At 43.2% G+C, this 7,591-nt stretch overlaps 1 protein-coding gene across 5 annotated transcripts in view; it reads right to left on the reverse strand.

Annotated features, from left to right (window-relative positions):
* The window catches only part of EDC3 (enhancer of mRNA decapping 3), a 63,615-nt gene extending 57,465 nt beyond the window's left edge, over window positions 1-6,150 (reverse strand). Inside the window, exons 1-2 of one of the 5 annotated variants that reach the window (XM_032244837.1) lie at window positions 5,970-6,093; window positions 3,265-3,398 (exon numbers count right to left, since the gene is read on the reverse strand). The gene's annotated coding sequence lies outside the window, so the exon portion shown is untranslated. Of the gene's footprint in view, window positions 1-3,264; window positions 4,349-5,969 lie in introns of those variants that run through there. The other 4 variants (XM_032244839.1, XM_032244835.1, XM_032244840.1 and 1 more) reach the window with 4 other exon arrangements.
* Window positions 6,151-7,591: the final 1,441 nt, after the last annotated feature.

A 7,591-nucleotide genomic window follows, 5' to 3' on the forward strand; every position in this document is an offset into this window, starting at 1 on the left:
TATTTTAAATTATGGTACCATTTTGCTCAAATACTGAACTATCAGGATTTCCAGACTACTGAATGCCAGATAAGTAATGGGACTTTATCATTACTCTGATAAGCCTCTGGATAACAAAGTCAGGTAGTGCTAAACACTCTTCCATTTATTACATTACTGAGGCAGCTGCCCAAATGATCCATAAATTACAAATAAACAAGTTGCCAATTACAAATCTAGCTACTTCCATCTCCTGTGCCACATAAGACAGAACTCACAGCATTCAGATCCAATGAACAACCCCTTGGCTTGCTAAAAACAATTATAATTAACAGCTGTAGATGAGTGACTAGTTACAGATTTCTGAACAATTAGGAATTGTTCCACACAACAAGAAAGGTGTTTGTTGAATCAAAATCTTGGGAATGGCAGAGATCTTAAAAGAAAATATCCAACTAAGCATGATGGCTCCGGCCCTATCCCAGTGCTCTGGGAGGTTAAGGCAGGAAAGTCACTTGAGGCCAGGAGTTTCAAACCAGCCTGGGCAACAGAGCAAGACTGTTTCCACCCCCCACCTCCAGAAAAAGAAATCCAGCACAATCCTAGTACTAAACCGCTATCTTCCATAAAAGGCAGCAAGGTGGAAAGAGAATAAAATTCTGAAATCATGCTGGGTGTGGTGGCTCATGCCTCTGGTGGCTAGTGTCTGAAATCCTAGCACTTTGGGAGGTCAAAGAGGGCTGACTGCTTGAGCCTAAGGAGTTCAAAACCAGCCTGTGCAACATGGCAAAACCCTGTCTCTAGATAAAACACAAAACATTAGTCAGAACTGGTGGGAGGTGGAGGTTACAGTGAGCCAAGATCGCACTACTGTACTCCAGCCTGGGGTACTCCAGAGCAAGAGGCTCTGTCTCAAAAAAAAAGAAATCAGACATCACAGTACGGTACCCATTCACTTCTGTACTTCCTTACTAACCAGTACTACCACCTGGGCAAATTACCTAATCTGAGTCTCAACTGCCTCATCTGTAGAGAATTATGCCAGTTATACCCCTATCTCATAGAACCACTATATGGATTATTTTAGAATTAAGATACTGGATTATTTTAAGATTAAATAAGATAATCCATATAGTGTCTACTACATAAAAATTTTAGTTCAAATGTCTTCTTTTGGCAGAAAGAATACTGATCACATAGGGAACTTAAGTTATGGCCCTGGAAAATGATACTGTGAGGAAAGGCTACCTCACTTCTCACCCAAAAAAAATTACAAAAATATACGAATTCCTTCTACAACATCTTGGAAATCAAGTCCAGATATGCAAGCAAGGGAATCAACTTCCACACTACTCTCATAAACGTGATCTGTGTGGATAACCAGATGATCAATTTTAAATTTTCAAGCATAAAATATATTACTTTAGGATGAGGAGGAAAACTATAGCCCTAAGCCAGATCTGGTCTGCTACCAATAAAGTTTTATTGGAACACAACTACACTCAAATGCTTGCATACTGTCTATGGCTGTTTTCTTTCTTTTTTGGAGACAGTCTCACCCTGTCACCCAGGCTGGGGTGCAGTGCAGTGGTGTGATCTTGGCTCACTGCAACGTCTGTCTCCTGGGTTCAAGCCATTCTCCTGCCTCAGCCTCCCGAGTAGCTGGGACTACAGGCACCCGCCACCACGCCCAGCTAATTATTGTACTTTTAGTAGAGATGGGGTTTCACCATCTCAGGCTGGTCTTGAATGCCTGAGCTCAGACGATCCACCTGCCTCAGCCTCCCAAAGTGCTCAGCCTCCCAAAGGCATGAGCCACTGCACCTGACCACATATTGTCTAGGGCTGTTTTCTCACTACAATGAGAGTTAAGCAGTAATCACAGAAACCATGCGGGCCATAAAGCTTGTCATCTGGCCTTTCACAGAAAGTTTACTGACTTTTGCTTTAGGATAAAATTCTGTTGGAAAGTGGAATGGATACAAGTTCAAAAAGAAAAAAGGAAAAATATATAATGGACAAACTCCCAGAATGATTTAAAAAAAAAAAAAAAAAACTAACTCAACTAACTATATTAAGACATTTAGTAAAGTCTTCATGAGAGAGAAAAACTCAGGCCCATAGGACTTCACTGGTAAATTCTATGAAACGTATAAGAAATAATATAAATCCTACACAAACTCTTTCAGAAAACAGGAGGAAGGAACATTTCCCAATTCATTTTATGAGGTTGTAATTACTCTGCTACTAAGGCCAAAGATGACGCAAAAAAAGAAAACCTCAGACTAATATCCATCATGAACATAGTCACAAAATTCTTAACAAAATGTTAGCAAACTGAATCCATCTGTATGTAAAAAGTAGTATAGACATGACTAGGTGGGGTTCATTTCACAAATGCAAGATGTGCTTAACATCTGAAAATCAAGTAATGGAATACACTGTGTTATATATCTTACAATCTTTGCTTCAAAAGGTTAGTTGTATGTTTTTCAAACATCAAATTATATTCTATCAATTTGTATTGTAAAAAAAAATACATATATTGCATTTTTTTTTTTTTTTTTTTTGAGATGGAGTTTCACTCTTGTTGCCCAGGCTGGAGTGCAATGGCACAATCTTGGCTCACTACAATCTCTGCCTCCTGGGTTCAGGCGATTCTCCTGCCTCACCTTTCGAGTAGCTGGGATTACAGGAATGCGCTGCCACACCCGGCTAATTTTTTTTTTTTTTAGTATATATATATATATATATATTTTTTTTTTTAGTAGAGACAGGGTTTCTCCATGTTCAGGCCAAGCTAGTCTTGAACTCCCCACCTCAGATGATAGGCCCACTTCAGTCTCCCAAAGTGCTGGGATTATAGGCGTGAGCCAATGCGCCTGGCCTAGATAATTTTATATTTATTTTTAAGAAGTCAATATTTACTTGTTAGAAACTACATCCTAAACTATTTAAAATGAAACACTGGCCGGGTGCAGTGGCTCACGCCTATAATCCCAGCACTTTGGGAGGCTGAGGTGGGTGGATCACTTGAGGTCAGGAGTTTGAGACCAGCCTGACCAACATGGTGAAACCCGTCTCTACTAACAATACAAAAAAAGTTAGCCAGGCGTGGTGGTGGGCACCTGTAATCCCAACCACTAGGGAGGCTGCGGCAGGAGAATCGTTTGAACCTGGGAGACGCAGGTTGCAGTGAGCCGAGATTGAGCCACTGCACTCCAGCCTGGGCAACAAGAGCAAAACTCTGTCTCAATAAATAAATAAATAAAATTAAATACTTACACTATTTAAATCTATGATGAAAAGTTTCAGGTGCCAACTTAAAAGGACATAAGATCTAATAGACTCCCCCAGTCTTCCAGAAACTCTCAAACAGAAATGTTTTAAGACCAATGACCCAGCGTATACCTGAAAGTCTGAAATGACAATGAGAAAAATAATCATTCATGCCAAAGCAATACCACCATATCTTCGGACTTTTGATTTCTGACCATAAATTTACTCTTAGCACACCTAGATGTAAACCTAATATTCCAGGTACAAGCCTACCAGTGATGCAACCTTTCTCATTCTAGATTTTGCATTTTCCTAATACAACACACTAACGCAGGTCACATCAGTATTTCTCACAGCTTTCTTGGCCACACCACTGACAGGTGATTGAAATATCAAATCTTTTTATTACAGGAACTCCTGTGAGGTCACATCTCCACCCTCCCCCAATAGGTATAGTTGATTTTTTTGGACCCAAGTGCAGTTTCTCACATTTATATATGCTTCTCCCATTTCATTAAACAGCACTGAGCAAACACAGTGAGCTGTTTTAGCATTCTGGCAATCATCAACCAAATGACTCTTGCTTTACTTCATAAAGGCACCAAATCCAATAAGCAAACCTTCTAGGTAAGGTTTCAAATACATAAACTGTATAAAGAAAGTGATGAAACCCCAGTTTAGATCACCAGAATTCCAGCCGTAAGTAGTGTCCATAAATCAAACCTCTCTAGACATAGATGCTGAAACTCATGACTCCATCTAATCCTACCACAATTTGGCAAATTCCTCCATCTCGCCCACTCGATTATCCTGAGACTTAATAAATGCCTTGCTAAAATTCTGACACACTATCATTATGGTCACTATACTCCTTTGAGATAGAATTTGGATGTCCTGTCCTGTTGTTCTGCTGAATTTAGGAGAACTCTAGAAAGTCCTTCTCTGGATAAGAAAAGAAAAATGATACATCTTCCATTTTGTATTAATTACAGAATCTCACGAATGGCAACGATTTTAAATACTTTCCAATGTTGTTTTTCTTAGAGACAGGGTCTTGCTATGTTGCCCAGGCAGGCCTTAAGCAATCCTCCCATCACTGCACTCGGCCCTAGTGTAATATTTTTCTTTTCTTCTTTTTTTCCAAGATGGAATTTCACTTTTGTCACCCAGGATAGAGTGCAACGGCACCATCTTGGCTCACTGCAACCTCAGCCTCCCGGGTTCAAGTGATTCTCCTGCCTCAGCCTCCCAAGTAGCTGGGATTACAGGCGTCCACCACCACACCCAGCTAATTTCTGCATTTTTAGTAGAGATGGGGTTTCACCATGTTGGCCAAGCTGGTCTCGAACTCCTGACCTCAGGTGATCAACCCGCCTCAGCCTCCCAAAGTGCTGGGAGTTAGTATTTTTCAAACTATATCTCATGACCTATTAAGGGTCGGACTCAATTTAATGAGTTGCAACCAAAATTTTTTTTTAGAGTGCATCTTCTGTAGAAAGAGTAAGTAAACTTTTAATTGGGATGTGGGTGTGTACACACTGAGTGTGCAGGGGCACAATGAGTCATGATGTAAAATGTATCTAACTGTGGGTCACAGGTCAAACATTTTTGAGACACTTTTCTAGCCCCACAGCCCTACACCAAGGAGGCTCTAAAGAAATCGGTAGTAAACAAAAAGTCACGTTTTTATAACCATTTTTACATCAAACAGAGAAACAAACAGAATTTTGTGCTCAGTACACCTAATCTGTCATTCATTAAAAAAAAAAAAAAATTAGGAACCATCTGCGTGTCCATTTGAAATACTAAACTGCTTGGAGACAGAAGTTTAGTATAGAAATACTAAACAGTCATTTCTGTTTTGGTGGGGTAAAGACCTGTACTTAAGACAGCAGACTGAAATCAGTTTGATCTGTGGCTAGGGAAGAGAAGAAAAACCATTCTGGGTAGTGAGTTCCTCATCTGTAACCACAGGAGAAGATTGTTGGCTTGGTCAGTTAATTTTCAATTAATCTTCCAATTGCAAAGCTAAGCGAAGCAACTGCTATTGGGAGATTAATTGAAAATCAACTGACCAAGCCAACAAGGGCTATGCCTCCCACAAACCAAAAACACTTTAACCACTCAACAAGTCAAGTATTGATAAATACAATCAATATCACACAAAGAGCACTGGTAAGAACCACAGACTTGTACCAAAGGCAGAAATGAATCCAGGGATAACTTCTGGGATTCAGAAGATGTGCCCTGGTAAGTATAAATTTCTCTGGCACCCTCTTTTTCTACCCTCCAGTTCACCTCTGTCCTCAAACTATCAGTCATGGATGTGGCACTGGCGTTCTTCTCTGCCACCGCATCTCATTATGCAATGGGAAACTGAGGCACGAAGCAATGAGTGAGTGAGCCAATCAACTGCAGCAGCCACCAAGAAGCCTGGACTAAGGGCCCAAGCAGTTAATGCCTCACTCCTCACACAATCCCCATACTATTTAGAATCCTGTAGTCCTCGGCCTCCCACCTCAAACCAAACTCCTGCGACCACCCGTAGTACCTAGCCCCCTGCGCACCCAATGAAGCCCCCCCAGCTCGTGCCCGCCTCAATGAAGGTCTACAAGGCCTGGAACTCCGAAGTCTAAAGCAACCCCGGCTGGCAACCCCGGAAGCCCCCTCCCACGAGCGTCCACAAACCAGTAGCCTCCCGTGGTTCCCACCTCCGCGCCGACGGGCCTCGAGCTCCTCCGCACACCACACCAAGCCGACCACAGAATACCAGAGGACCCAAAGAGGGGCTCTCTCCACGCCCACCCCCACTGTTCGGCGGTCACCGCCACCGCCGCCGCCACCGCCGCCGCTGCCGCCGGAAACGCCCCCACGTCTCCACGCCACCGCTGTGAGGTCACTTCCGGCGCGACACCTTGGAATCCAAAGCAGGCAATTGAGGGGCGTGGCTCCCGGGAAATTTAAGAGGTTGGAAGAACTGCCCTTCGGCCTTCCAGGATTGCGCTGGGGTGGTCGTTTTGCGCTCCACGCTCACTTATGTCCTATGGCGTCTTGGCTGGAATCGGGGCTCTACCCACGACTCCCCTGCCTCGATGTCCATGCCCCCCTCTAGCAGTCTCGATGAAAACACCCGCCTCCCCCCTTAGCAATCTCGATGAAAAGCACCCGCCTCCCCTCCTTTTCCCCCAACGCCAATCGCAAAGCTAGAGAGTAGGACTTTAAGGGAGACCTGGAAGTGAGACCCGCTCCGTGCTAAACCGCAGCTGTGGGACTCAATAAGTGGGACAACCCTGACAGATTAAAGAAAAGATATTCCCGCCGTGGTCGATCTTCAAAGTGTATCAGCTTCAGCCCATTTGGGGGTTAGATATCAGCCAGTCTGTGCTTGACTGCTCTCCCTTGCCCCATACTCAGTACAAGGGAAAGTGCTGTTCTCCTATCCTTGGCGTTTTAGAGTCTTGATTTATGGGGTGAGGGGAAAGCATGCATTTAGGGCCCAGGCAGTGTAATGAGAAATTTTGCACAGCCTTGAAGCCTGACACCTGGTTCAGGAACCACTACTTGGGCGGGCAGCATAGAAAAGGTAGCAATTCCAAACCTAGCTCTGCAAAATCAGTTGAGTAGCTTTGAAAAATTTCAACTTTCTAGGGGACTACTTCACCCCTCCCCATCCATCACCAGAGGTTCCCTAGGTCAGAAGGGGCCCCGGCCTTTTAAAATTACTGTTATTAATGAAGCTTTTAGAGCAGTTTTTGGTTCAGGGCAAAATTGAAGAGAAAGTACAGAGTTCTCACATATCCCCTGTACACACAGGCACATACACACACAACTTGTCCCCTTATGGACATTCCGTGCTACAGTAGTACATTTGGTAACAACTGATGACCCTACATTGACACATCATTATCACCTGGAGTCCACAGTTTACATTAGAGTTTACTCGCAGTGTTGCATATTCTGTGGGTTTTGACAAATGTGTAATGACATGTATCCACCATTATGGTATCATACACAATAGTTTCACTGCCCTGAAAGTCCTCTGTCCTCTACCTATTCATCTTTCTCAGTCCCCTAGCCACGGGCGGCCACTGTTCCTTTTACTATCTCCATAGTTTTTGCCTTTTCCAGAATCCCATATAGTTGGAATAATACAGTATGCAGCCTTTTCACATCGGCTTCTTTCACTTAGTAACATGCTTTTAAGGTTATTTTTTGTGCTGAATAATATTGCATCGTCTGGAGGTGCTACAGTTTCTCTGTTCACCTACGAAAAGATGTCTTGATGGCTTCCAAGTTTGGGCATGATGGGGTTTCATCATGTTGGCCAGGTTGG

The sequence above is a fragment of the Sapajus apella genome, unplaced genomic scaffold, assembly GCF_009761245.1.
Source record: "Sapajus apella isolate SASKATOON/1434 unplaced genomic scaffold, GSC_monkey_1.0 scaffold55, whole genome shotgun sequence".
In the NCBI taxonomy this organism is placed as follows: Eukaryota; Metazoa; Chordata; class Mammalia; order Primates; family Cebidae; genus Sapajus; species Sapajus apella.